We start from the raw sequence: 9,298 nt of genomic DNA, 5'->3' as shown, positions 1-9,298 counted from the left end.
CTTTTTTTTTTTTTTTGCAACCAGTTACCTTGACTTAGTTTTCAAAATAGCTGTATATGCCAATGTGGGTTCACTCCTATATCCGGACACTGTAAAATAAAATTCTGCCTATGACACCTGCAGCCTGCAACTGTAGCTCAACCATTTATTGAGCTGTCATTTTAAAAATAATTAAGAGCAGAAGTTGGCACTTAATCCTGCAACAGATTGCCGCTCGTTGTACACCCCTGTCCCAAAGAGAGGTGGAATTTTGTAGGAGTGACCTGCCCATAACTCATATGGATAATTAGCCATATGGGGGAATTTAATATGTTAATTTATAGACATGTACTAATGGTTACTCCAATTTTCTTAAAACCTTTGACTTTCTCAACTGGCATGCGACAGATGGGATAGTTTTGAGTTTGTGAGGCATGTCTTCTTGACCCAAGATATATGTGCCTCTCAGAAGTATTCAGGAAACTGGAAGTGTGTTATTTTTAAACTTTTGGCATTCTTTTGTTTTCATGGTGTCTCACTGATGTCTGTTATTGTATATTTTTTCTTTCTTTACGTATTAGGTGCTTTTCTCTTGGTCATATCTCTCCTGTAAAATAGGTTCTATATCCCAATAGGATTTTCTGGTTCAATAAATGTTAAACTAAATAAATTTGTAAAATATGTTCTTTAAGTCACATGGCCTGCTTCTTTGGTAGCTGGAAGTGCAAAAGGGTTGATGGTTTTTCAGCTTTTAGCTGCTTTACCGGAACATTTAGGCTATAAACTGTTCAGAACTGGTTTGATTAAATATAACCCTGTTCCTTCACATGCTTTAGCATGCATGTAGAGCTATTTGGGGAAAAATATTATATATGAGGATTAGTCATGAGCAAGAGGAGCGGATGCCAAGGAAAGAGAGCCCAGAAGAACAATGACACTCCCACATGGGAACAAAGCACATTGATTGCTAACTGCGGCTTCATGAACACTTTCATTTTGGAATGTCTGTTTGGGTCTCTGCGTCTGGGCTCATTTCGATCCACTGCCAAGATGGCACATCACGCTCTTTGAAAAGAAAATAACAAATTCTTTTTTTATAATTTTTTTATTGTAGTGCAAAATGCAGCAACAGTTGAAGCACGTTGTGCTTACTCTTTGAGCAAGCTGCCGTTTACACTGGCACAGCTAGGCTTTCAGTCTAGACCCAGGGACACTGATTATTTTGATCTATGTACTGTTTGTAACCTAAAGGACTAATGTAAGAGCACAATCCATGTCTATTTAAAATCTATTACATGCTGGATTTACTGCCACAAGTATTATCTTAAATAGCTTACCAGCAAATAGAGGCTCTAATTGGACATTATTCTCTAATTATCCTGTATATCTATGGTTATGTTTCAGTATAACAAATTGACATCATCATACAACATCACATCACCAATGTATGTAGGCTATGCTTGTATGATGATACCTTTTAGTTTTAACCTCATGTTTTCTGGAAAAAATGTGCAGACCTTTTATGACAATAGTTGCAAAATTATTTTGATGTACAGACCTGTTTTTGTCTCAAAGTTTGAAATAAGGTTCTAAAAGGGCCATTTTTACTTAAAGGCAACAAATGTGTTCAGTGACACTGAGTGTCTGAGTGACAGCCCTGTTATGTGATCCATGGAAGCAACAGCGCTACCTCAGTCCATGAGCAGGACTGCAAGGGCTTCAGTTGAAATGTGTTGGCATTGAGGTCCCAGGATCAACAGGTGCTAATTCTGAGATATGTGGGAGACATCAGGTTACAGGGACAGAAATAATGACAGTGACAGGCCTCCACAGTCCCTGCAGCTCACAGCCAATCACATTGCAATGTGTTAGTGTGTGAAGCACAGAGCAGATGTTAGTAAGTCAGTATGACTGTAACACTTACGAGTATTGTGAACATGGAAATATAATAGGGGGTTTCTTTGGTGTGGCACCAACAGTGCTGCTACTTGGCTAGGCCCAATAATGTATCCAAAATAGCCAAAATATCTGGTCTTGGTTGACAAGAATTGTGCTTAGTTATGCTGAAGGAAATAGGATTAAATCTATGAACTCTTCCTTCATTTTCGAATGAAAATCCCCACAGTTAAATCTAATTAAAACAACCAGTACTGACACTGCACATGGAATGTAATAAACTGAACTAGACAGAGCTGAGGTGTGTGGGTGTACAGCCTCAGCTAGAGTGGGAGTATGGATGCTGAGTGTTTGAAATCCACATCAAGAAACATGTATTTCAGTCCTGTTAGCACTCTGAAACAATTCTGCTCATCCTAGGGGAGGAGTTCAGTTTCTTGCATTGGTGTTACACCACAACTGATTTAACAGAACAGACTCACATGTGGATGTCCTGCGGACATGTATGTGGGTGAGTGTGAGAGACCTAAATTTATGTTTAGTGGCCTTATTTTTTAAGTTTCCATCCTGATCCAGGAAGATTCAAAACCTGTGCTGAGTAATATCAAGGGCATTAAAAATAGCACACATTGCCTCTGCGTCACTTTTGTAATATAAAGAGATTGATTATGTAATAGTATAATGTTCAGCTTTCCTTAACTGAAAAATCATTTTGGCATGAGCTAAACAGGAAAGGCAAATTTAAATTTAAGCTTGCTTCACTGAGTATTTTTTAATGCTTAAAACTTGGAGTAGTGTTACAACACTTGGAGTATAACAACAAACGGATGGTTACTAGGACTGAAAAACATCTGAAAATAAAGTGAACAAATACAACCAATCTGTGATTCATAGCCTTGCAGTTTTCTCTTTCAGCTTACTTCACTGTAATTGCTGATAAGACGTCTGTCTTCTGTTAGGGACTATTTGAGAAGACCGTCACTTTTCTGGCTTTAACACCACAAATGCAACATTACCTCTATATTACATGTGTGATGAGTGGTATAAACTAAATTATCAAGTTGTTAAACTCCCTCCCAACAATATTTTATTCAGTTTGTGACTAAATCTAGTCATGTTTTTGTTAATTGTTATTGTGAATCATCGGCTCAGGAGGTAAGAGCATTTGTCTGGTAGTCGGAGGGTTGCCGGTTCGATCCCCCACCCTGGGCATGTCGACGTGCCCCTGAGCAAGACACCTAACCCCTAATTGCTCCCAACGAGCTGATTGGTACCTTGCATGGCAGCCTTTCACCGTTGGTGTGTGAGTGTGTGTGTGTGTGAATGGGTGAATGAGAGGCATCAATTTGTAAAGCACTATATAAATGCAGTCCATTTGACCAGTCATTAATCTGTTTTATGTATTTTTAAGTAACGAGTCAGTGACCACATGTATCACCCGAGCAGGTGCTGTTTTTCTATAATCTATTTGCTGAATTTCAGCACAGTCACTGTGAACCTGTTTAAAGGGGTTCTCAGGTATTTTAATTCAGTGGGATGTCATTAGGCACTGTTATGTGGTTGTATGTGAGGGTGCGCCCCCCATCCCCCCCCCCCTCCCCCCCGAGCCCCAAGCTATTAGGAGTTTGCATACCCCGTTTTAACTCTGTATTGCTACCTGGGACTCTGTATTGCTACCTGTAGAAAGGGTAAAATGAAAGTCAAGAGCGGCATTATCTGATAGCTATTAAGGCACTTACAAGCTAAGTGAAGAACTGCAGAGAATAATGTGTGTGCCAGAGTGTGCTTGGTGGGCATCAGCACTTTCTTCCCTGGCTATCTGTGAGCCAGCAGCTGGGCTGGTAGAGACACACAGACTGGGCTCACTGGCACTGTACCAGCAGGAGCAACAGCAGCAGCCCTGTGCCTGGCACCATGTTGCTGGGGAGCTGGTTTCTTGGCCATTCCCCGGTCTGCCACTGGCTTTGTATTAAAGCCGGCTGTGTATGGAGGATAAGACTGAGAGGAATGAAGGGACACAACCTTACCCACATCTTATATATATCAGAGTTTTTTTTTTTTAAACTTTAAGGGAGTGAAATAATATAGTCCATACCATTTCTGGTTCATAAAATCTCTATGGAGAAAATGAATGGGAAAAACTTGCAATGAAGCAGATGGGCAAACATAGTGTCATTGTTTTGTTTATCCTTCCCCATGGACGCGCTGCTGCTTACTTCAGTTCGGCATTGTTGTCATATTTACATGCTTCTGTATAATGCCTGTCCTTGGGCAGGAATTTTTATTTTGACAGGATGTAATTTGACATCAGGGCTCTGGGGATTCCATTATTCCTGGCTTCTGTTCCTGGTTCTGTAGCCCTAAGTGGAATTAGTGGCTGGAGATATGTCAAAAAAAGACTGTTCAAGGGCTCTCTCTTTCTCTCTCTCTCTCTCTCTCTCTCTCTCTCTCTCTCTCTCTCTCAAACAAACAAACAAACACACACACAAAAGGACACCACCAGACTAGTTCCAGTTTTCTCAATTTTCACATCAGTGGCTTGACTAAATATAATTGTTTTGAAAATCTGGAGAGATTAATCTAAATGATTACAAATGATTTTGTGATATTTTTCTGCAGCGATAAATCAAATGTTGATTGTCTTTCACATTTCATAGTCCAGGTACACAAATGGAAACAAATAAAGTCTAAGAAGAAAGAGTATCAGTTTAAAGAAAACAATTTTTGGGGGATGATTAGATTGTATGGATTATTATCTGGATTTTCTCACTCGTGTGCAATGAATCGTGTACTGTCATCAGGAGAGGAGAGAGAACAACCAGGCAGCAGATCTGTATGTGACCCTGATTCCACACAAGATAAATTAAGTCCAGCTGAAGACACAATGTGTGATGAATTAACAGTGTCACAGCATGTGACCCTCAACTGATCTGAAGACGCACATCAGTGAGCAGGGCAGCACTGAGGCAGAGCTATGGCAGAAACAGAGCACACATCTCTTCGGCGTATCTCCCCCCTCCAGCGCGTTGACCCCAGCAACTTGCTCTCTCTCTCTCTTTCCCACAGGCAATGCTCACACCCTCCTCAGTATTAGGGTCCACTGGACCTCCAGACCACAGGGACCATCACTTTGTACCACAAACCTGGAAATGGACATCAGCATAGCCTGAATATATGCATGTGCAATGTACTATTAGTAGTGTCCACTGTAGGGCAGTTTGGCGGTTGCCTCAAGTTGTCATTGGTGCAGGACCAAAATGGTTGGGGCTCCATTGTCATCTATGAGGGCCACAGGTTGTAGAGCACGTGTACAAAAATAAACCGTGTCTACCCGGTTACTATTGTGCTCTGTCTATACCTGCAGGACCTGTGTGGCGAGTTGAGCTCACAGCTGCTTACTATACTAAAATGTTCTCTGAAAGTTAGAGCAAAAAACATTTTATTGGGATTGTTGGGGGGGTATTAACCAGAGGTGTGTGAAGAGATATTAGCTTTAAATCTGCTGCTCCCTGCCCTCTTCCCTCAAATACATGGAGGCGCATAAAGATAAATATATCTCTGACCTTTATCTGTCCATAATCACTCACCAGTCACTTCCTCCTGGCAGTAACAATCCAAGGTCCCGCTGGAAACTGTTTATTTGCTTACCTGACATTCTTTCACAAGGGCATAGCTCAGGAGTTTTGGTATTGTGTATGAAACAGCTGAGAATTTCCTGTGTTTGCATATTATTTGCTGGCATTTTAACCTCCTGAAGGGCAACACTGTGACATCTCACCTGGGATTTAGACCCTCCTCATTCAGGGTACAATTCCAGGTTCTGAGAAATTAGTCAAATAGCAGTATGTACGTTCTGTGCAATGCCGCTGCCATGTTTTGTGTGTGTGTGTGTGTTGTGTGTGTGTGTGTGTGTGTGTGTGTGTGTGTGTGTGTGCACCTGCATATGTGTGTATGTGTGTGTGTGTTCTGCTGTGTTGTCAGGGCAGGGAGTTTCTATTCTCCAGCATTCCCAGTACTTGGAGAGAAGATCAGTGCCACAGTTCAATGGACCAATATCAGAGGAAAGAGAGAGCCTCTGCTTCTCCTTTTAAAAAGCAGTCCATTCTACTGGCCCTCTGGAGCCATGTGTTATTTATAAGCAGCTACACATAGATAAGTGTTTGGGGGTGGGGTGGGGGGTGGAATGAAAAATTCAGAGACATTGCATTTTCCCTTTCTCTGAATTGGTGAATCACAAACACATGCAGTAATGGCCAAAATGTGAGCTCTCTGGCTCTGATAATGTGATAATTATTCAGAGGTGTATGTTCTGTGAGCCTTGCTGTCCCAGTTCTCCAGAGCTCCACAGTAGAAGCAATCCTCCGGCTGCCTTCCTACACTGACTCTATACCTAACTCGGCCCTCCAAACCTCCTCCTTGTAAAGGACAGACTCATAGCACACTGTGCCAGGGAATGAGTGTCACAAATGGCATTTGTTTTTCAGATTCAGGAGGAAGCAGACCTCTTATTTTCCCAGTGGACATTGCACTGGAGCATATTTGATCCACTTCAAATTAGTTTTTGAAAGTCAAACTTGCGGTCAGTGCTGTGTGGAGTGATGGGACATCAGTTGCTGTAACCTTGAACAACATTTTTAACTGAATTAGGTCCAGTAAAAATTCCACTGTAATAAGTGTGTGCATGGTAAAATGCTGGCTTTGGAAGTTGCCCCAGGTACCTGTTAAGCTACAAACAATGTTAAATGTGGAATGCATTTAGGTTATTGACATAAAATAATATTTGGCCAAGTTATATTCTTACGATATATTCTTACAAAGGAAGTCCTCTCTCTTGCCTATCCCTCATATGTCCTCCATCCCTCTCACTGGCAACAGTACAGAGATTAACAGGAACTGGGGGAATGATATTGGTTTTTATGTGCCCACTGTGGTAGGTTTCCACTGCATTCAGAGAGCCATCGGTAACCACCAAATTCAGAGAGCCTTATCTGAAGTGTGCTATGAGGCCTGGGGGTGGGGGGGTGCATGATGTGAATTATGAACATAGGCCCTGTCCCATCCTCCCAGCTCAAAGAAACATTACAGAAACAGGACACCATTGTCAGCCTGAACTCTACAAAATAAACCAATGTGGTTACACACCAGTGAAACCTGGAGCCTCAACATGTTTTCTGTTTTCTGGACATTCAATCACCCCTCAGTAAGGAAGACAGCAGTGAGGAAGGGCACACCTAGGGTGGAAGCAGCTGGTCAAGATGGGGTAGATTGTGTGGGAGGGGGCAGTTTTAAGTAGATTTCTTCAGATTGACTCAGATGGGGCAAATGTTTTTGCCCTGCTCAGAGGATGAGGCGTGTTTCCAGTGCAGAGCTCTGAGAGACGCTGGGAGATGGCGCAGGCAAGACGCTGGCTGAGGGCAAGTTTGCATTCCATCACATTTATAATTAATAATGGCTTTCCTGAGTTGCATCAACACACCACTTCACTGTTATCACTGCCAAAGACTAAAAGACACCTCACATAGCACCCTCTGATCTCCAGTGGGTGTGCTACTCAGAGTAAGGGTGAATGGGAGAGAGAGAGAGAGAGAGAGCGAGAGAGAGTAAGGGAGTGTCACGTAGATACAGATTCCGTAGCTGCTTTGAAAGGGGAGTAACTTAAGGTATGTGCTAAAATGTTGATACATTTCTACTGGCTTTGCCATAAATAATTCAAGCTGGGCAGATTTCTTGTCCTTTCATTGCAGAATAAGGACAGCCTATCTGAGACTGCAAAGTGGGAAACTAAAAGCTTCAGCCTGAAAATAATTTTAGTCTCAGTGTCTTCAGTGTTGCAGTAAAAGCATTTTTATAAAAAAAGATTCTGCTTAAACAACAGAGCCGACCATAGATAACTCAGTTGTAAAACAGTACCAAGCAAAACAAATGAAACAGGCATTACTTCATATTTGACATCATCAGACAACTCTCAGTTGACCACACATGATAAAACTCAGAGCTGAGATATATTACAAAAACACTGAATATCACTCTTCTTATAATTGTTCATGTTCACAACACATTCTATAAAAGTTGCCTCTTTTCAAACTTCTGATTGCTGCTCTTTTCACAACAACTCTTTTTTCCCTTCTGCTCTTTCCCCAAATGATAGGAACATTACATCTAATTCTTGGGAATGTTCAGAGAACCAAAATTCACAGAATTGCTAACTTACCTTGATTGAACTTAATATCCCTCTTATGAATAATTGCTTGGCTTGATATAAATACTATGATTTAAATTAGCCTTTAAAGATGATCATTAGAATTTATGTTCATAAATGAGCTTAAAAAACCTTGCTTACGCAGGTTCTAAGAAGCCCATTTGTAACTTACGCATCTATGATTTATAAATCTCAAATTAACTTAAAATTGACGGCAACTGAACGTGCCTTACAATCAGCGATTTCCCCTTACATAATGCTAGTACAAATGAGGGTTTAGTCAGGAATAACCATGGACCAAAAGAGAAAAGCAAACTTTTTGGAAGATGAGATCACGGCGATGGTAGAGGAGATTGAAGACAGGCAACACGCATTATTTGGTGGACTAAATAGTGGGTTGACAAACAAAGCCAAACAGGTAGCTTGGTAGTGTGTTTCCGTTGCAGTGAACAAATTGTTCATAAAGCTAATGCAAAGTTAACCACAGGCTTGGACGCATATGCGTCCTCCAAACTGCAATACCCCTACATAGCCAGCAGGAAAATCAATTACGTGAAGTCTAGACTTTGCGTAGAGATAAGATCATTTTCACGGCAAAGTAAGGTTTTATAAATAACTACTTATACGTGATTTTCTGCATAAGTCATACTTAAGATCAAAATTGATTGTAAATCTGTTTTATAAATCAGGCCCAAGTAGAATGAAGTCATGTTGCTTGTTAAAGACAAGTGCTTGTAAACTGTTATGTTTTTTATTGAAGTATTTTGTTGCCTGCTGTAACCCTGGCTGTTCTCTGCCTATGCAGTGTTTTTTGTTTTACTGTGGTATATATCCATGCACACCATATTAGTCTCGTAAGTGCTGGTTAAAAAGATCTTACAAATAGATAAAATAATATGAAACAAAAATAAGTACTTCCCAGATGAAAAGCCCCTAGACCAGATTACCCCCAGCTGTTCCTTGTGCCTAAAGATGATCCAATGAAGATACTGGTTTGATAGAAAGGCTTAAGACTTGGCCCTCTGGTCAAAGCACACTTCAGTATGCCCCCTGGAATAAGGAGGATGTCTTCTACACCACCTACTGAATTTCTGCTCTGCAGTGGTAGACAGGAGACAGGAAAAAGACAGAAATCTCTACTGTAAATAATATCTCTTACCTGGAGCTCATGTCACATGCAGCCATAGTCGGGCTCCAAGCCTGAATTTGGTCTGTGAGGAATCC

The sequence above is a fragment of the Anguilla rostrata genome, chromosome 14 (assembly GCF_018555375.3).
Source record: "Anguilla rostrata isolate EN2019 chromosome 14, ASM1855537v3, whole genome shotgun sequence".
Taxonomy (NCBI): Eukaryota; Metazoa; Chordata; class Actinopteri; order Anguilliformes; family Anguillidae; genus Anguilla; species Anguilla rostrata.
This window is presented reverse-complemented; position numbering follows the sequence as displayed.